We start from the raw sequence: 22,751 nt of genomic DNA, 5'->3' as shown, positions 1-22,751 counted from the left end.
GGATCCCATGTATGATGATAAAATGGCCAGACCAACCTAGCTAGTTTTGAACTTCTAGTTTCATCTGTCCAAGATGAACAACCTAGCTGGTTCCTTCTAACAATGCAAAGTCTTCAAATTCATGTACCATTATGACTGCATTAAGCACAACCATGAAAAGCAGGCAAGACAACCTGAATGCATGTCGACTGTTATATTGTGCAAAAATAGATGCATCACACACATAATCCATCAACACATTTCAATTTATTAAAGTATATGTGCAAAATAGAAGTACTTTCTACTTCATATATATGTGTATCCCGATCCCTATCCGGAATACGTAAATTATCAGGAGAATTCTCTTCACATTCGGTACACGGTATCGTCTTCAACCATATTCTATCAGCAAGGCCAAAACCATCAAGGGTTTGTAACCGGTTAACGGGGTATATAAGATGCTAAAGAGTTGCAAGCACTACGTAAGCCCTACAGGCCTTGGTAACATGTAAGCCATGCACTTGGGAGTGTGCATAGGTCATAGATAAGCCATGCACTTGGCACTCGCGTTAACAAAGCAATGGTACCCCGGGGTATCCGGGTTTCATGTGATCGAGGATTCGAATTTAGGCGGAGTCATCTCAAATTATGTTTTACGGACAGTTACTTTGTAGTTTCTTTTGGGGGTTTTCTCAACTTCTGACTGCGTTTCCTCCTATATAATCAGGTGGGTGGCTCTGGCCCCATCCATGACTCCTAACATGATGTTAAAGGAAAAATTTAATTAACTATTACTTATAGATATTAGATATACATAAAATATAAGGTTTGATCCTCACACACTACTTTTTATCTATATACACATAATTCACTATTATACCCTTAATTATACTTAGAATAATAATATAAGTTCAAGTCTCTAGATTAATTTATGGGTATAATTGTGAATTTATAAAATAAAAGTGTAGATGGATAAAAAAAAGTTGTGTGTGACACCTCCGATAAAAAATGAGAGTTTAATTGAGATAGATAAAATAACATATTCAAACCTAAATATTGAACTAACAATTTAGGTAAAGTTTTTACCGGGTATACAGGACCGTCGTTGATGTTTTCTTGTGTGAAATGTAACTTCAGTTGGTTACTTTAATTCTTTCAACACTAAAAAATAATAAAATTAAGCTCAACGAAGTCATCTTGAAGGAAGAATCTTCGAAATTAGAAGGAAAAGGCATTTGAAATTGAGAAAAGAATATATGGTGCGCCCGCACGCGTTGATTTTTCATAACGAACATGTCAAAGACGATTGGTGAAAGAAAACGGGATTAATGATTGGACTGATTTTGCATAAAGTAATTGATAATGCTAAAAACGAACATATATTTCATAGCATTATTCCTCAAGAAAGACAAGCTTTTAGTTGCAATTGTTCTATTTACAAGTGATATTCGTTTAAATAATAAAAGGTGAAGACAAAAGACAGATTCGACGAATTGAAGACGCAAACGACCAAAAAGCTCAAAAGTACAAAAGACAATCAAAGAGGTTCCAATTATTGATAAGAAACGTCTCGAAATTACAAGAGTACAAGATTCAAAACGCAAAGTACAAGATATAAAATTGTACGCAAGGACGTTCGAAAATCCGGAACTGGGACCAGAGTCAACTCTTAACGCTCGACGCAACGGACTAAAAATTACAAGTTAACTATGTATATAAATATAATATAATATATAATTAATTATATTAATTATATATATATTATATTTATATATAAAAAACCGTCGGCAGAGAAACTCCAAGGGTGTGAGCTGTAAATACATTCTCCGCGACTCGCGGAGTTTGAAGGGGATTTTGCCGCGAGTCGCGGAGCCCCAAATTTCAACTCTGGCTATAAAGCAAACCGAATTCTGATCAAAATTTCATATTCTATTTTCTCTCTTCTCTATCTATACGATATATATATATATATAATTTATATTTTAATTTTAATTTTAATTATAATTCTAATAATAAGGGTATGTTAGCGAATGTTGTAAGGGTGTAAGTCGAAATTCTGTCCGTGTAACGCTACGCTATTTTTAATCATTGTAAGTTATGTTCAACCTTTTTATATTAATGTCTCGTAGCTAAGTTATTATTATGCTTATTTAAAACGAAGTAATCATGATGTTGGGCTAATTACTAAAATTGGGTAATTGGGCTTTGTACCATAATTGGGGTTTGGACAAAAGAACGACACTTGTGGAAATTAGACTATGGGCTATTAATGGGCTTTATATTTGTTTAACTAAATGAAAGTTTGTTAATGTTAATATAAAGATTTACAATTGGGCGTCCCTATAAATTACCATATACACTCGATCGGACACGATGGGCGGGGTATTTATATGTACGAATAATCGTTCATTTAACCGGACACGGGAATGGATTAATAGCTACTAGAATAATTAAAACAGGGGTGAAATTACATTCAAGGGTAATTGGTGTAATTGTTAACAAAGTAGTAAAACCTTGGTTTACACGCAGTCGATAACCTGGTGTATTCATTAAACAAAGTATTAAAACCTTGTTACAATTCGAATCCCCAATTAGTTGGAATATTTAACTTCGGGTATAATAATAATTTGACAAGGACACTTGCAATTTATATGTATGACTGATGGACTGTTATGGACAAAAACCAGACGGACATATTAAATAATCCAGGACAAAGGACAATTAACCCATGGGCATAAAACTAAAATCAACACGTCAAACATCATGATTACGGAAGTTTAAATAAGCATAATTCTTTTATTTCATATTTAATTTCCTTTATTTTATATTTAATTGCACTTCTAATTATCGCACTTTTATTTATTGTTATTTAATCGCACTTTTAATTATCGTACTTTTTAATTATCGCAATTTTATTTTATCGCAATTTTATTTTATCGCATTTTTATTATTCGCAATTTCATTATCGTTATTTACTTTACGCTTTAATTTAAGTCTTGTATTTATTTTATATTTTACATTAGGTTTTAACTGCGACTAAAATCTTAAAATCGACAAACCGGTCATTAAACGGTAAAAACCCCCCTTTATAATAATAATATTACTTATATATATATTTGTATTTTTATAAAAGTAAACTAATATAGCGTTGAGCTTTGTTTAAAGATTTCCCTGTGGAACGAACCGGACTTACTAAAAACTACACTACTGTACGATTAGGTACACTGCCTATAAGTGTTGTAGCAAGGTTTAAGTATATCCATTCTATAAATAAATAAATATCTTGTGTAAAATTGTATCGTATTTAATAGTGTTTTCTGCTAAAATTAATAACTATTTTATATACACCTCGCATAACATCAAGTATTTTTGGCGCCGCTGCCGGGGACTTATCTTAAAAGCCGGAAGCGCAACGCTAATATAAAAAAAAAAAAAAGATTTTTAGTTACTTTTATTAAAAGTCGTTTTTGTAAAAATACGTTTTAAAAATTCAAAAATATAAAAAGAAAAACAAAAATATAAGTATTTTTTTTTAATATTTAAGTTTTATAAGTTTCTTTATTTTTATTTTAGTTTATAAAAAATATAAATTTTATTTTAAAATCATTTATTTATTTAAAAACAGAAAACAGAAAATAAAAAAAAAATAAAATAAAGAAAAACGCGTAAAAATTCAAACCTGTCAGCTGAATTCTGGAACCCCGCGACTCGCGGGGTTTGGTGCAATAAATGCCGCGACTCGCAGAGGGTATCTGACAGGCGACAGGAAGCCCTAATCGAGCATTGATTACGGGTTATTATTAATTATAATTATTATTATTACCTAATTATTATTATTATTATTATTAGTTTTATTTTTATTTTTACTTTTTATTTAATTTATGTATTTAGTATTAATTAGTTTTATTAAATTGTAAAATTAGTAGTTTTATTAAAAAAAAAAATAATATAAAAATAATATTTTTATAAAAATTGTACTTTTTACAACTTTTTGTATATTTTTATATTTTGTCCCTTTTTAATCATTGTAGCGTAATATTTGTATTTTTCGCTCATATTTAATTTTAAACTTAGTTTTTGCTATAGTTATTTTTACTCCTAGATTTTTAGGCTTTGCCGTAGAATTCCTTAAGTGCTTTTTCTTTAGACTAAGATTTAGGTGCTTTAGAATTTTGCGACGCCTTTTTAAGTTTTAGTTTCTTTTTAAGTTATTTCCATTTGAGATTTAGTTTTTCCTGTAAGCTTTAATATTTTTAGAACTTTTACTATGTACCAATTATCATTCCAATTAGTAATTTCAATTTGCGATTATAATTTTAAGTTAGTTGTAGTAATAAGGTTAGGTTAGTAAAGTATTTTTAAGTTTTTATAAGTTTCTTTTATTTTTCCGTCACCTTTTATTTTTCAACCAAATTTTTTCTTTTTCTACCTTTTGCGACGAACTCTTTTTCTCTCTTATTTCTCGCTATTCTAGTTTTTAGGACTTAGAATTTTTTCTACTTCTTATCTAAATTTCTTAAAATTACGAAAATTTATTTTAAGTGGTTAAATTAATAGACATCAAAATTTTCTGGTTCGTAGTAATAGTTGGATTTGTACGTGGACCGGGTTATTGGAGCCAAACAGTCCTCAATTATATTGAGACCAAACGAATCCTGCCCCTCTGCTGCATCTTTTGGCTATTCGAAACGTGGGCAAAATCAGAAAAGTCTATTAATTGGATAACTTATTATAATTTTTCTTTCCTTTTTAAAACTAATAGGATATTCAGTGAATGCACCGAGCAAGACGTTCATCACCTTTTGTACGTTCACCACCTGTAACTAGATCAAGACATTTAGCAAATATAACCGCCGTTGATTTTTCTTTAGAATCGTCATCCAGTAGACCAAGTACTTCAGTTCAAATTTCCGATAATCCATTTTTTGAACCCGACCTCACAATTGAGAATCCGGAAAATATTCAGGAACGGTTCATAGATCCTGAACCACTAAACTTTCCTCCGGAACCACCAATCATTCAAACAGAGATTGTTGAGGAACGAACCATTAAATCAGAATCATCTAGTGATACCGATTCAACAAATTCAATTATGGAGAATCTGGAACCTTTAAGTATGGAAGACCGAATGAGAGCTAAACGCACTGGCCAAGGTCACGCAATTACTCATCCAGACATTAATGCGCCAGATTATGAAATCAAAGGACAAATTCTACACATGGTGACTAATCAATGCCAATTTAGTGGTGCGCCGAAGGAAGATCCAAATGAACATCTACGTACCTTTAATAGGATCTGCACACTATTTAAAATCCGAGAAGTGGAGGATGAACAGATATACCTCATGTTATTTCCCTGGACTTTAAAGGGAAAAGCCAAAGATTGGTTGGAATCGTTACCTGAAGGGGCGATCGATACATGGGACGTTTTAATTGACAAATTTCTTAAACAATTCTTTCCTGCATCTAAAGCCGTAAGACTTCAAGCAGAAATTGTTACGTTCACACAGAAACCAAATGAAACTCTATATGAGGCGTGGACAAGATATGGAAAGTTATTAAGAGGATGTCCGCAACATGGTTTAGACACCTGTCAAATAGTACAAATATTCTACCAAGGATGCGACATCACTACAAGAAAAGACATAGATATAGCAGCTGGTGGTTCTATTATGAAGAAAACCGAAACTGATGCTTACAAAATTATTGATAACACTGCTTCCCACTCACATGAGTGGCACCAAGAAAAAGACATCATTAGATCATCTAAAGCAGCTAGAGCCGATTCTAGTCATGACTTAGATTCCATTTCTGCAAAGATAGATGCTGTAGAGAGACGAATGGAAAAGATGACTAAAGATATTCACTCAATACGAATTAGTTGTGAGCAGTGTGGAGGACCACATTTGACAAAAGATTGTCTCAGTATTGAATTAACAATGGAACAAAGAGAGAATATTTCATACATAAACCAAAGGCCTGGAAATAATTATCAGAATAATTATCAACCGCCAAGACCGATTTACAATCAAAACCAGAATTATAACCGAAATATTCCATACAACAACCAACAAGGTCCTAGCAATCAACAAGTATCCAATAATACTTACAATCAGCAAAGACCGAATTTTCAAAACAAACCACCACAACAAACCGATGATAAAAAGCCGAATTTAGAAGATATGATGACGAAGCTAGTTGAAACTCAAACGCAGTTTTTCACATCTCAGAAACAAACCAATGAACAAAATGCTCAAGCATTTAGAAATCAACAAGCTTCTATTCAAAATCTGGAACAAGAAGTGAGTAACCTAGCAAGGTTAATAGGTGAAAGAAAACCGGGAAGTCTACCTAGTGATACAAATGCTAACCCCCGGAATGAAACAGCTAAAGCTATTACCACAAGAAGTGGTACAACACTTAAATCACCTGAAATACCTGTAACTTCTGATGAAACTATTCCTACTCCACAAGAACCACAACCTGATCAAGATAAGGAAAAAGAACCGGTAGTTGAAAAGGTTAATGAAGATAACACAGTTAAGGATAAACCTTATGTTAAACCATACCAACCACCACTTCCTTACTCGAGTAAAATGAAGAAAGAAAAACTTGAAGCCGAGCAATCCAAATTCTTGGATATGTTTAAACAGATAAATGTAAATCTTCCTTTCATTGATGTAATTTCAGGAATGCCAAGATATGCTAAATTCTTGAAAGATCTAATCACAAATAGAAAGAAAATGGAAGAACTCTCGGCTGTTACTATGAATGCTAATTGTTCAGCAGTGCTGTTGAATAAGATACCAGAAAAACTATCTGATCCAGGAAGTTTCACAATTCCATGTTTTCTGGGTAGTCTTAGTTCAATAGAAGCATTGGCAGACTTAGGTGCTAGTATAAATTTAATGCCGTATTCACTATACGCTAAACTAGACCTTGGAGAATTGAAACCAACAAGAATAAGCATACAACTAGCCGATAGATCAATAAAATATCCTAGAGGGATAATGGAGAACATGCTAGTTAAAGTTGGTACTTTAGTATTTCCAGTAGATTTTGTTGTTTTGGACATGGAAGAAGATTCTCAAGTTCCTCTCATATTAGGAAGACCATTCTTAAACACGGCTAAAGCAATGATAGACGTGTTCGGTAAGAAACTGACCCTAAGTATAGAGGATGAGAGTGTTACCTTTTCAGTTGATAGAGCAATGCAACAACCACAATCTGCAGATGATACATGTTATTATATTCAAACTATAGATGCACAAACAGAATTATTAGAAGAATTTCCAGAATTACAAGGAACAGGAGAATGTTCTTTAGGAGAAGGTAATGAACCAATTGATGAAGCTGAAATGTTAGCTACACTTATAGCTAATGGATATGAACCAACAACAGAAGAAATTCAAATGCTAAAAGAAGAAGACAGATATCGATATAAATCATCGATAGAAGAACCTCCGAAATTAGAGTTAAAGCCACTTCCAACCCATTTGGAATACGCTTATTTACATGGTAAATCTGAATTACCTGTAATAATATCGTCTTCTCTTACTGAAAATGAGAAATCACAACTCATTTCTGTGTTGAAAGCTCATAAACCAGCCATTGCATGGAAGATTCATGATATTAAAGGAATAAGTCCTTCGTATTGCACACATAAAATCCTTATGGAAGAAGGTCATAAAACGTATGTGCAACGCCAACGAAGACTAAATCCTAATATGCAAGATGTAGTTAAGAAAGAGATTATTAAACTGCTAGATGCAGGTTTGATATATCCAATTTCTGATAGCCCATGGGTAAGCCCAGTTCAATGCGTGCCTAAGAAGGGTGGCATGACTGTCATTACAAATGAGAAAAATGAGCTTATTCCTACTAGGACTGTAACAGGATGGCGTGTATGCATTGATTATAGAAAATTAAATGATGCCACCAGAAAAGATCACTTTCCCTTACCTTTCACAGATCAAATGTTGGAAAGATTAGCCGGAAATAGTTACTATTGTTTTTTAGATGGATTTTCCGGATATTTTCAAATTCCAATAGCACCCGAGGATCAAGAGAAAACCACATTTACGTGCCCTTATGGTACTTTTGCTTACAAACGCATGCCATTTGGACTTTGCAACGCCCCTGCAACCTTTCAAAGGTGCATGATGGCGATTTTTCATGACATGATAGAAGAATGCATGGAAGTTTTCATGGATGAATTTTCAGTCTTCGGTGATACCTTTAAATCATGTCTAGTTAATCTGGAACGAATGCTAATTAGATGCGAACAATCAAATCTAGTACTTAATTGGGAGAAATGCCATTTCATGGTTAAAGAAGGCATCGTTCTTGGACATAAAATTTCAAAAGAAGGAATTGAAGTGGATAGAGCTAAAGTAGATGTAATTGCTAAACTTCCACATCCCACCAATGTTAGAGGAGTTAGGAGTTTTCTAGGGCATGCCGGTTTTTACCGACGTTTCATAAAAGATTTTTCTAAAATTGCCACTCCTATGAATAAACTCCTAGAAAAGGATGCTCCATTCATCTTTTCAGATGAGTGTATCAAATCTTTTAATATTCTTAAAGAAAAACTCACTAATGCGCCGATCATGATAACACCAAATTGGAATCTACCATTTGAGCTAATGTGCGATGCAAGTGATTTTGCAATGGGAGCCGTTTTAGGACAAAGGATTGAAAAACGATTTCAACCTATATATTATGCTAGTAAGACGTTACAAGGAGCACAAACGAACTATACAACTACTGAAAAAGAACTCCTTGCTATTGTCTTTGCTTTTGATAAATTTCGATCATATCTCGTTCTAGCAAAAACGGTGGTCTATACCGACCATTCTGCTCTTAGATACCTATTTTCAAAACAAGATGCTAAACCAAGATTAATCCGTTGGATCTTACTCTTACAAGAGTTTGATATTGAAATCCGAGATAAAAGAGGAGCAGAAAATCTCGCCGCTGATCATCTTTCTCGTCTTGAAAATCCCGAATTAGAAGTTCTAAATGAATCGGCCATACAAGACAACTTTCCTGATGAATATCTATTGAAGATAGATTATAAAGAAATCCCATGGTTTGCAGACTATGCAAACTACTTAGTTTGTGGATTCCTTGAAAAAGGATTATCGTACCAAAGACGAAAGAAATTCTTCAGTGATATAAAACACTATTTCTGGGAAGATCCACATCTGTTTAAAAGTTGTCCCGATGGAATAATACGCCGATGTGTATTTGGAGATGAAGCTAGTAAAATTTTAAACCATTGTCACACAGGACCAACAGGAGGGCATTATGGGCCTCAACTAACAGCAAGAAAAGTTTATGAAGCTGGATTCTATTGGCCTACAATTTACAAAGACGCACACCTTCTTTGCAAATCCTGTGATGCATGTCAAAGGGCCGAAAAAATAAGTCAACGTGATGAAATGCCACAAAATATCATCCAAGTATGTGAAGTGTTTGACATTTGGGGTATTGACTTTATGGGTCCATTTCCAAAATCTCATAATAATTTATATATACTCGTAGCCATTGATTATGTATCTAAATGGGCGGAAGCACAAGCTCTCCCAACTAACGATGCACGAGTTGTAGTCAACTTTTTAAAACATCTTTTTGCAAGGTTTGGAACACCGAAAGCTTTAATAAGTGATCGGGGTACTCATTTCTGTAATAATCAACTTGAGAAAGTTCTTAAAAGATATGGAGTAACTCATAAAATCTCCACCGCATATCATCCACAAACAAGTGGACAAGTTGAAAATACCAACCGAGCTTTAAAACGTATTCTAGAGAAAACCGTAGGATCAAATCCGAAGGAATGGTCCATTAAATTGGAGGATGCACTCTGGGCTTTTAGAACAGCCTACAAAACTCCAATTGGAACCACACCTTTTAGACTTGTTTATGGAAAAACATGTCTTCTTCCAGTAGAAATTGAACACAAAGCATTTTGGGCTTTGAAGACATGTAATCTTGATTTATATGAAGCTGGACGTCTACGATTAAGTCAACTAAACGAATTAGAAGAATTAAGACATGAAGCATACGAAAATTCGTTAATCTATAAAGAAAGAACGAAGAAATGGCATGATAAAAGAATCAGAAGTTCAAAAGAATTTAAAGAAGGAGACAGAGTTCTTCTTTTCAATTCACGATTCAAGCTATTTCCTGGAAAATTGAAATCAAGATGGTCTGGACCATTCATAGTCAAAAGAGTTTTCCCATACGGAACGATAGAATTAATAAATTCAAATGGGATAGAATTTAAAGTTAATGGTCACAGAGTTAAACATTACATACATGGTCCGATGGAAGTCGACAACGAAGTTAATCACAATTTCGACACCACAGCTAACTAAGTGTGGGGAGAATCAAGTCTTTAAAGGATAATATGTATTTCTGTTAGAGTTAGATTGTCTATTTTCGTGTAGTTCTCGAAAATAGAACCCGAATGGTCTTTCCCTAGCAGACCCTAAAGAACTAGTCTTCTCCCCCCATTCTGAATTTTTATTTTTTTTAGGTTTTTACGAAATGAAGACTGCCTGTGAACTAAACCATGGTCTAATGCTACACGCTTTGATCACTAAACGTAATAATGACATACTACCGAGCGAATTAGTATCAGTAATCAGAGAAAGAATGGACGGAGTTAGAAAAGAATCCAGATGCGAAGATAATAAGTTACAATTTGGTAAAGGAAAATCAAAATCCGCAGCGAAAAGAAGAGCACGACACCTAGAACGATGTCACAAATGCGGAAAATGGTCACATGGAGGTAAATGTTCAAATAATCAAACCTATTCAAATACCGAATTTGTTACTTTATGCAGAGAAGGACCGTTCATATGTTTAGAAGAAAAGACACTGAATGCTCGAGGTTACGCCTATGCAGCCATGGAAAACCAATTAAACTGACTATCTTATGAATGGAATAGATCATATAACTAAGAAATCTATTTCACAGGTATGTCTGTACAGTTTTTATTTTTATTTTTATTTTTAACCTTTTGATAATAAACGCTAATTTGTTCGCTAAAAAGTATTAAATTGGTATTGAATAAAATTAGGTTTGGCGACCGAAATTATTGATATCATTCAAAAATTTATTACATCACTGCGAAATTTAACGTTTATTCTTAAGGTATAAATATCTTTAATCAATCAACCCAAAATATTTCAAAAATTCGTCATGAGTTAAATTAGGTCTTGGAACCGAAATTACTTTACCGAAAAGAGGGGCGCATATTTTTGATAATATTTGATTGATTAAAGTGGGATAAAAAGACAAAAAGATTTTTAATTTTATTTTTACCATATTTTTAAAATTAATATTTAAATCTTAAATTAATATTGTAAACTTTGTAAAAACAATATTTTTAAAATTATAAATATTTGAAAAATTAATATAAGTTTGATATGAAATTATAAATTTTTAAATTAAGTCTGGTGTGAATTTTTAATTTTTAAAATATGAATTTTTAATTTTATGCATTTCAAATTTTAAGTTTGGTGTGATTTTTTTTTATTAATTTTGAATTTTATATTTATGTTGTGTGAATTTAAAAACAAAAATTTACTTTATCTCATTAAGTTAAGAATATGATTTTTAAAATTCGTCGTAAGTTGAAGACTAGGTCTTTGAACCGAAATTGCTTTACCCGAGGGAGGGACTAGAACTTTTATTATCATTATTTTTAATCTTATTGATTTAAAGTATGCCAAAAAAATTAAAAAACCCAAAAATCTTAGCTTATAAAACAATCGCTAAAAAAAAAAAAGACAAATTTTAAAATTTTGTCGAAGGACGGACTAGGACATCGATCCGAAACGACCTCGTCCTAAATAATAAGGGAAACAAAATTTTAAAATTAATTTCTTAATTGTTTTCAAAAGTTAATGATTATAAAAAAAAAAAAAAAAAAAAAATATATACCAAACTCCGCGAGTCGCGGAGTTTGGAGGGTATTTTGCCGCGACTCGCGGAGAGACTAAAAACCGGAAAAAAAAAATATAACTGCAGAACAGATCAGTCCCCAACCCCCAACTCAAAAATAACTGCGAAAAAAGAACCCGAAAAACACCCCCAAAAATCCCAATTTTTAACCGTTAATCACCAAATTTTTTGCTAAAATCATGTTGAGAAGGATGCTATCTAAGAATTACTCAAGAAAAACGGTAAATTTCTACACCTAAACACCATTTAATCCGAAATTTGGTGTTCTTGAGCTATTTTTTTTCCCAATTTGATTTTGATGCTTTTTATTGTAATTAAGCTTAAATTGTTTATGTATTATGCTTGTATAACCTAGATTGATACTGTTTAACATGATTAGAAGCCTTAAACTTCAAATTTTGAATAATCTAGGGTTTGTGTTCTTGAGCAATTTGGGGCTTTTTGATATAAATAGGTTATGGCCGATTTTTGTCATGAATTGTTGCTAAATTGAGTAGTGTAACATGTCTAGGTAGTTAAATGATCCAAACTTTGAGCCTAAACATGATTTTGAGAATTAAAGTGGACTTTTTCAAGTCTAAAATTCATGAACTTGATTTTTGAAAGATAATGCCATTTGAGACTTGTTTGATTGCTAAGTAATGATTATTTTGACATGTTATTTGAGTTGAATGCTTATGAACTTGGCGAAAATTTTCGTATATGCTTATTTGAAAAAGTGTAGATTTGATAAAAATGTGAAAATAAGCTTAAGTTTGATATAAATTGATAATGTCATTGTAATTATTTTGATTGATGATTTTGCTGACACTAATGCATATTTGGATGCACAAAATTTGTGTTTGATGTGTTTTGCAGAATGAAAGGGGTGAATCTTCATCCCAAGCCCGCAATGCTCCTGCTGAGAATTTGGAACAACAGGAGGTGGATAACTACTACAAGCAGGATGTACCTCATCCAGTCATGACCTTTTCCGATATGCACTTGGAAGAGTTGCACCCGAACCTGAGATTTGACAGACTTTGGATAGATTATCCAAAATATCAACGGGGTTTGCATACTCTTCATTCTAAGGTTGTTGAGGTACCAAGGTTCATAGAATGGGGACCCTTAGAAGCTGTAGAATTGGCCGGGCCAATTAGGGAATTACTTGTACAGAGGTATGGTAATTCTTCTTTTAATGACTGGATATGTTTATTCACCATACGTAGACCTGTATATAAAGTATGGTGTGAAGAATTGTTATGTAGTATAGAGTTGAATGATCGGGTAGCTAGTTTAACCGATCGTTCTTTTATTAGATTTTTGTTAGGCGGTTCGATGCGCCACATGTCTTTACTGGACATGGCTCAGGCTTTACGTATATATACGCCTGAGGAGTTAACGTCTGCCGATTGTAGAGGATTGATACTAAACGGTAGAAAGATAGATGAGAATTTTGATACACACGGTGTGTGGAGTCAAATGACAAGCCATCACCGTTTCAAAGGGGGAAATTACTCTTATTTGGATATAGATAGAGCCGAATTAAGAGTGATACATAGATTTTTAGCTAATTCAATTACACAAAGGGGTAAGAACAAAGAAAAAGTAAATGAACAGGATTTGTTTTACCATATGTGTATTCGAGACCCACAAAGCGCTGTAAGTATACCATATTGTGTGGGTTATTATTTATCAGCTATGGTTCGGGGGATGCGACCACATAGCATAATAGGAGGTGGTATTTTTATTACTTTGATTGGTGAATATCTCGGTGTGGATATAAGTCGGGGGGGATTATTACTAGAAGAGCCGGAACCCCGCGATACTATAGGTTTAAATGTATACCATGGTGCGAAAGTTTTGAAGAGGCAGAATAACGCCGCAGTACGATACCATGGTAGGCATCCACAGGTGGAGAGAAACCAGCAACAAGGTAATGTAGGAGGGGGGAATGAGATGCAAGAAATGCATAGGTTTATAGCTTCTCAGGAATACGAAAATGCTAGACAGAGAGCATTTGAAGATTGGCAAGTTCATCAGAACCAGATCATAGCTCATTGCCAACATATAGGTAGAAACTATATTCCTACACCGAAACCCGTCTTCCCTCCTTGGTCGATAGAGATGCAGCCACCATATCCTACGTATGACCCTACCGAAGCATTCTATAGCACTTATGGTTATGCCTGGAACCCCTATTGGTACCAATATCATCCTTAGTTTACTTATTATTTTTTTTATTTTTATTTTGTAATTTGTAATTATTGATACGTTTAATACTTTTGTTAATATTGTAATCATTTTTATAATTATCTAACTTTTATTCTTAGACTTTAATAATTTTTGAATGTGGGGTAATATACCAAACTTCAAAAATATGTATATATGTTTGCAGTTTATCTTATGTACACAACAGGGTAAAACAACGCATTTTCAAAGACTGGCATTAAGTTCAGCAAAAGCAACTAATTTTGACGACAAGATGCAAAATATATGTGAAATAACAACAAGACGGAATGAACAAATGATGTGCACCATTTATCATTCAGCAAACAAACGCCAATATATTTGGAAACTTTGGTAAAATTTAATCATTTTCACACTAATCACCCTCAATAATTTAAATTGTTACTGATTTCTTGCAAATGAGGGCATTGCAAGATCTTAAGTGTGGGAAGGGGTTAAATTCTTTCGGATTTTAAATTTTTTTTTTACTTTATACACTTGGTTACCATTAAAAATACTAGTAAAGCAGTAGTTGTATTAGAATCTAGTGCTCTCTGATAATAAAGAACAGCCCTAGTCTTATATACTGACTACCCAATTCTAGTAAAATTTTTCAAAATTTTCAATTAATTGAATTCAAAATCATGTTTATACATATTTATGAACGATAAAACTAGGTTTTAACACCGAAATTATTGTTACCTCGGAAGGGACATAAATTGAGAAACAAACTAAAATGTTAAAATTCATTTAAAATGGAATAGAGGACGATAAAAAGGAAAATAAAAGCCAAGTGTGGGAAAATTTACCAAGTTATTTTAAACATATGTCACATATATCTGTAACAAATAACTGAAAATACTTTTGCTTTGGACTAAACTAAACTGTTTTACCCGATGAAAGAAAAGAAGAGATGGATCTACACGATGAATCAATTCCATCATTAAAAGGAAGTAAAGTCTTCCGAAAAAGACACGCGCTTCTTGATTTAGGTCATGAAGTTGTCGTCCAGACCAGCTGTAGGTTGACGAAAAATCTAGAAAAGTCATCACTAAAATCAGCAGGAAATCCACGGACCTCAGCATTAAACAGGGTCGCCAAGTGGTCAGATTTATCCTAACCATGAGAAGGATTTATCTCGTACAATGGGGAGGCACCGTGCAAATTAGCTTGATAAGACTAATGAATCAGATCCCCAGAAAGGATAATCTCCTTAAAGATTAAAAATCAGCTTTTAAGCCTGATATTACTCAATCCTAGAGATTGACCTTAAAGATTGAGAATTACAAACTCATGGAATTCGATGATATCTAAACTCGAGCTTAAACGAGAAAATATTTTGATCAAAATTATAAACTGATTTGTTTTCTGAAAACCCTATTTTCAATGCGTTCATTACCATTGAACGTAAAATCCTAGGAATTCACCTGGAATTCATTAGGTCACCTGAACCAAATCGGGTGTCAACCGTAAGAACGGTGGTTGCATAGCATGGTCAAAGACAGGACCTTGTGCCAGACCGAAAAATTATAAGGGTGAGCTTTACTATTGCTCCTACCAAGGATAGTAATTGCGTCCGACACGTTATATACCATAATTAAAAGCATGTCAGGGGACATTGCCTTAACAGTTGCTTGTTCAACGCTTTCCTTTACAACCGGACGGTAGTTTACCGAAAGGTAATATACGGGACAAGTAAACTGGACGTGTTGCTTTCCAAATACAAGGTTAGCAAGTGGGTGACACAAAACCGCAAGTTTTGAGCTAAAATTTTCAAATCTGAAACCCACCAAACCCACAAAAATATTTTGCAAACACCGGTAAAGGGTTATTCCGGAAAACTTATCTAGGGTAAAAACTAGATTTCAAAAGATCAAATGTTTTCATAAAGATCCAATTTCCTTAATGGATCTAAATTTTTATAGTCATGTGGGACTGTAAACCATATAGTTACTACCATTGTTTATACCGCCGTATAGAAATCACTGATGTACAAAGTGTGAAGAATAAAGAAGTGATTCTAGTATTTCAAGACGATATTGCTTGAGGACAAGCAACGCTCAAGTGTGGGAATATTTGATAATGCTAAAAACGAACATATATTTCATAGCATTATTCCTCAAGAAAGACAAGCTTTTAGTTGCAATTGTTCTATTTACAAGTGATATTCGTTTAAATAATAAAAGGTGAAGACAAAAGACAGATTCGACGAATTGAAGACGCAAACGACCAAAAAGCTCAAAAGTACAAAAGACAATCAAAGAGGTTCCAATTATTGATAAGAAACGTCTCGAAATTACAAGAGTACAATATTCAAAACGCAAAGTACAAGATATAAAATTGTACGCAAGGACGTTCGAAAATCCGGAACTGGGACCAGAGTCAACTCTTAACGCTCGACGCAACGGACTAAAAATTACAAGTTAACTATGTATATAAATATAATATAATATATAATTAATTATATTAATTATATATATATTATATTTATATATAAAAAACCGTCGGCAGAGAAACTCCAAGGGTGTGAGCTGTAAATACATTCTCCGCGACTCGCGGAGTTTGAAGGGGATTTTGCCGCGAGTCGCGGAGCCCCAAATTTCAACTCTGGCTATAAAGCAAACCGAATTCTGATCAAAATTTCATATTCTACTTTCTCTCTTCTCTATCTATACGATATATATATATATATATATATATATAATTTATATTTTAATTTTAATTTTAATTATAATTCTAATAATAAGGGTATGTTAGCGAATGTTGTAAGGGTGTAAGTCGAAATTCTGTCCGTGTAACGCTACGCTATTTTTAATCATTGTAAGTTATGTTCAACCTTTTTATATTAATGTCTCGTAGCTAAGTTATTATTATGCTTATTTAAAACGAAGTAATCATGATGTTGGGCTAATTACTAAAATTGGGTAATTGGGCTTTGTACCATAATTGGGGTTTGGACAAAAGAACGACACTTGTGGAAATTAGACTATGGGCTATTAATGGGCTTTATATTTGTTTAACTAAATGAAAGTTTGTTAATGTTAATATAAAGATTTACAATTGGGCGTCCCTATAAATTACCATATACACTCGATCGGACACGATGGGTGGGGTATTTATATGTACGAATAATCGTTCATTTAACCGGACACGGAAATGGATTAATAGCTACTAGAATAATTAAAACAGGGGTGAAATTACATTCAAGGGTAATTGGTGTAATTGTTAACAAAGTAGTAAAACCTTGGTTTACACGCAGTCGATAACCTGATGTATTCATTAAACAAAGTATTAAAACCTTGTTACAATTCGAATCCCCAATTAGTTGGAATATTTAACTTCGGGTATAATAATAATTTGACAAGGACACTTGCAATTTATATTTATGACTGATGGACTGTTATGGACAAAAACCAGACGGACATATTAAATAATCCAGGACAAAGGACAATTAACCCATGGGCATAAAACTAAAATCAACACGTCAAACATCATGATTACGGAAGTTTAAATAAGCATAATTCTTTTATTTCATATTTAATTTCCTTTATTTTATATTTAATTGCACTTCTAATTATCGCACTTTTATTTATTGTTATTTAATCGCACTTTTAATTATCGTACTTTTTAATTATCGCAATTTTATTTTATCGCATTTTTATTATTCGCAATTTCATTATCGTTATTTACTTTACGCTTTAATTTAAGTCTTGTATTTATTTTATATTTTACATTAGGTTTTAACTGCGACTAAAATCTTAAAATCGACAAACCGGTCATTAAACGGTAAAAACCCCCCTTTATAATAATAATATTACTTATATATATATTTGTATTTTTATAAAAGTAAACTAATATAGCGTTGAGCTTTGTTTAAAGATTTCCCTGTGAAACGAACCGGACTTACTAAAAACTACACTACTGTACGATTAGGTACACTGCCTATAAGTGTTGTAGCAAGGTTTAAGTACATCCATTCTATAAATAAATAAATATCTTGTGTAAAATTGTATCGTATTTAATAGTGTTTTCTGCTAAAATTAATAACTATTTTATATACACCTCGCATAACATCAAGTATTTTTGGCGCCGCTGCCGGGGACTTATCTTAAAAGCCGGAACCGCAACGCTAATATAAAAAAAAAAAAAAAGATTTTTAGTTACTTTTATTAAAAGTCGTTTTTGTAAAAATACGTTTTAAAAATTCAAAAATATAAAAAGAAAAACAAAAATATAAGTATTTTTTTTAATATTTAAGTTTTATAAGTTTCTTTATTTTTATTTTAGTTTATAAAAAATATAAATTTTATTTTAAAATCATTTATTTATTTAAAAACAGAAAACAGAAAATAAAAAAATAAAATAAAATAAAGAAAAACGCGTAAAAATTCAAACCTGTCAGCTGAATTCTGGAACCCCGCGACTCGCGGGGTTTGGTGCAATAAATGCCGCGACTCGCGGAGGGTATCTGACAGGCGACAGGAAGCCCTAATCGAGCATTGATTACGGGTTATTATTAATTATAATTATTATTATTACCTAATTATTATTATTATTATTATTAGTTTTATTTTTATTTTTACTTTTTATTTAATTTATGTATTTAGTATTAATTAGTTTTATTAAATTGTAAAATTAGTAGTTTTATTAAAAAAAAAAATAATATAAAAATAATATTTTTATAAAAATTGTACTTTTTACAACTTTTTGTATATTTTTATATTTTGTCCCTTTTTTAATCATTGTAGCATAATATTTGTATTTTTCGCTCATATTTAATTTTAAACTTAGTTTTTGCTATAGTTATTTTTACTCCTAGATTTTTAGGCTTTGCCGTAGAATTCCTTAAGTGCTTTTTCTTTAGACTAAGATTTAGGTGCTTTAGAATTTTGCGACGCCTTTTTAAGTTTTAGTTTCTTTTTAAGTTATTTCCATTTGAGATTTAGTTTTTCCTGTAAGCTTTAATATTTTTAGAACTTTTACTATGTACCAATTATCATTCCAATTAGTAATTTCAATTTGCGATTATAATTTTAAGTTAGTTGTAGTAATAAGGTTAGGTTAGTAAAATATTTTTAAGTTTTTATAAGTTTCTTTTATTTTTCCGTCACCTTTTATTTTTCAACCATATTTTTTCTTTTTCTACCTTTTGCGACGAACTCTTTTTCTCTCTTATTTCTCGCTATTCTAGTTTTTAGGACTTAGAATTTTTTCTACTTCTTATCTAAATTTCTTAAAATTACGAAAATTTATTTTAAGTGGTTAAATTAATAGACATCAAAATTTTCTGGTTCGTAGTAATAGTTGGATTTGTACGTGGACCGGGTTATTGGAGCCAAACAGTCCTCAATTATATTGAGACCAAACGAATCCTGCCCCTCTGCTGCATCTTTTGGCTATTCGAAACGTGGGCAAAATCAGAAAAGTCTATTAATTGGATAACTTATTATAATTTTTATTTCCTTTTTAAAACTAATAGGATATTCAGTGAATGCACCGAGCAAGACGTTCATCACCTTTTGTACGTTCACCACCTGTAACTAGATCAAGACATTTAGCAAATATAACCGCCGTTGATTTTTCTTTAGAATCGTCATCCAGTAGACCAAGTACTTCAGTTCAAATTTCCGATAATCCATTTTTTGAACCCGACCTCACAATTGAGAATCCGGAAAATATTCAGGAACGGTTCATAGATCCTGAACCACTAAACTTTCCTCCGGAACCACCAATCATTCAAACAGAGATTGTTGAGGAACGAACCATTAAATCAGAATCATCTAGTGATACCGATTCAACAAATTCAATTATGGAGAATCTGGAACCTTTAAGTATGGAAGACCGAATGAGAGCTAAACGCACTGGCCAAGGTCACGCAATTACTTATCCAGACATTAATGCGCCAGATTATGAAATCAAAGGACAAATTCTACACATGGTGACTAATCAATGCCAATTTAGTGGTGCGCCGAAGGAAGATCCAAATGAACATCTACGTACCTTTAATAGGATCTGCACACTATTTAAAATCCGAGAAGTGGAGGATGAACAGATATACCTCATGTTATTTCCCTGGACTTTAAAGGGAGAAGCCAAAGATTGGTTGGAATCGTTACCTGAAGGGGCGATCGATACATGGGACGTTTTAATTGACAAATTTCTTAAACAATTCTTTCCTGCATCTAAAGCCGTAAGACTTCAAGCAGAAATTGTTACGTTCACACAGAAACCAAATGAAACTCTATATGAGGCGTGGACAAGATATGGCAAGTTATTAAGAGGATGTCCGCAACATGGTTTAGACACCTGTCAAATAGTACAAATATTCTACCAAGGATGCGACATCACTACAAGAAAAGACATAGATATAGCAGCTGGTGGTTCTATTATGAAGAAAACCGAAACTGATGCTTACAAAATTATTGATAACACTGCTTCCCACTCACATGAGTGGCACCAAGAAAAAGACATCATTAGATCATCTAAAGCAGCTAGAGCCGATTCTAGTCATGACTTAGATTCCATTTCCGCAAAGATAGATGCTGTAGAGAGACGAATGGAAAAGATGACTAAAGATATTCACTCAATACGAATTAGTTGTGAGCAGTGTGGAGGACCACATTTGACAAAAGATTGTCTCAGTATTGAATTAACAATGGAACAAAGAGAGAATATTTCATACATAAACCAAAGGCCTGGAAATAATTATCAGAATAATTATCAACCGCCAAGACCGATTTACAATCAAAACCAGAATTATAACCGAAATATTCCATACAACAACCAACAAGGTCCTAGCAATCAACAAGTATCCAATAATACTTACAATCAGCAAAGACCGAATTTTCAAAACAAACCACCACAACAAACCGATGATAAAAAGCCGAATTTAGAAGATATGATGACGAAGCTAGTTGAAACTCAAACGCAGTTTTTCACATCTCAGAAACAAACCAATGAACAAAATGCTCAAGCATTTAGAAATCAACAAGCTTCTATTCAAAATCTGGAACAGCAAGTGAGTAACCTAGCAAGGTTAATAGGTGAAAGAAAACCGGGAAGTCTACCTAGTGATACAAATGCTAACCCCTGGAATGAAACAGCTAAAGCTATTACCACAAGAAGTGGTACAACACTTAAATCACCTGAAATACCTGTAACTTCTGATGAAACTATTCCTACTCCACAAGAACCACAACCTGATCAAGATAAGGAAAAAGAACCGGTAGTTGAAAAGGTTAATGAAGATAACACAGTTAAGGATAAACCTTATGTTAAACCATACCAACCACCACTTCCTTACTCGAGTAAAATGAAGAAAGAAAAACTTGAAGCCGAGCAATCCAAATTCTTGGATATGTTTAAACAGATAAATGTAAATCTTCCTTTCATTGATGTAATTTCAGGAATGCCAAGATATGCTAAATTCTTGAAAGATCTAATCACAAATAGAAAGAAAATGGAAGAACTCTCGGCTGTTACTATGAATGCTAATTGTTCAGCAGTGCTGTTGAATAAAATCATGCTCATCAACCTCTTGCACTATGGGTTCGTTGACATCTTGTCTAAGTCTACGAAGGTGGCCCTTGTGGTATCCTGCATTGGTAAGATGGTCTTCAACTTCATCTCTTCGAAAAGAAAAAAAATCATGCAGTTAGAATGCGAGAAAAACAGATCATGTATGTGCATGTGTCGATCTGCGCTATCCTACCCTTTATTTTTGGGGCAATGATGTTGTGCCTGGTATCCGTCCATGGCCAATGCGCAGAAATCCCGCCGAGGGGCGGCAAAATATTGTCGTATGGTATGTCCACCGGTGAGGCATTGCAACATCACGCAAGGAGTTTCTTTGCGTCTTAATTAAGTGCATGTGTTTTGTTCAGCCCGCAACTATCTTTTCTTGCTAGATCATTGAAATGTCCCGTTCTTATTGATTAAAAACGTTCCATATTAATTGATTTCGTTGCGAGGTTTTGACCTCTATATGAGACGTTTTTCAAAGACTGCATTCATTTTAAAATAAACCATAACCTTTATTTCATCAATAAAGGTTTAAAAAGCTTTACGTAGATTATCAAATAATGATAATCTAAAATATCCTGTTTACACACGACCATTACATAATGGTTTACAATACAAATATGTTACAACAAAATAAGTTTCTTGAATGCAGTTTTTACACAATATCATACAAGCATGGACTCCAAATCTCGTCCTTATTTAAGTATGCGACAGCGGAAGCTCTTAATAATCACCTGAGAATAAACATGCTTAAAACGTCAACAAAAATGTTGGTGAGTTATAGGTTTAACCTATATATATCAAATCATAATAATAGACCACAAGATTTCATATTTCAATACACATCCCATACATAGAGATAAAAATCATTCATATGGTGAACACCTGGTAACCGACATTAACAAGATGCATATATAAGAATATCCCCATCATTCCGGGACACCCTTCGGATATGATATAAATTTCGAAGTACTAAAGCATCCGGTACTTTGGATGGGGCTTGTTGGGCCCGATAGATCTATCTTTAGGATTCGCGTCAATTAGGGTGTCTGTTCCCTAATTCTTAG

Source organism: Rutidosis leptorrhynchoides, chromosome 8 (assembly GCF_046630445.1).
Source record: "Rutidosis leptorrhynchoides isolate AG116_Rl617_1_P2 chromosome 8, CSIRO_AGI_Rlap_v1, whole genome shotgun sequence".
NCBI lineage: Eukaryota > Viridiplantae > Streptophyta > Magnoliopsida > Asterales > Asteraceae > Rutidosis > Rutidosis leptorrhynchoides.
The sequence above is the reverse complement of the archived record's forward strand: the minus strand, read 5'-3'. Positions refer to the sequence as shown.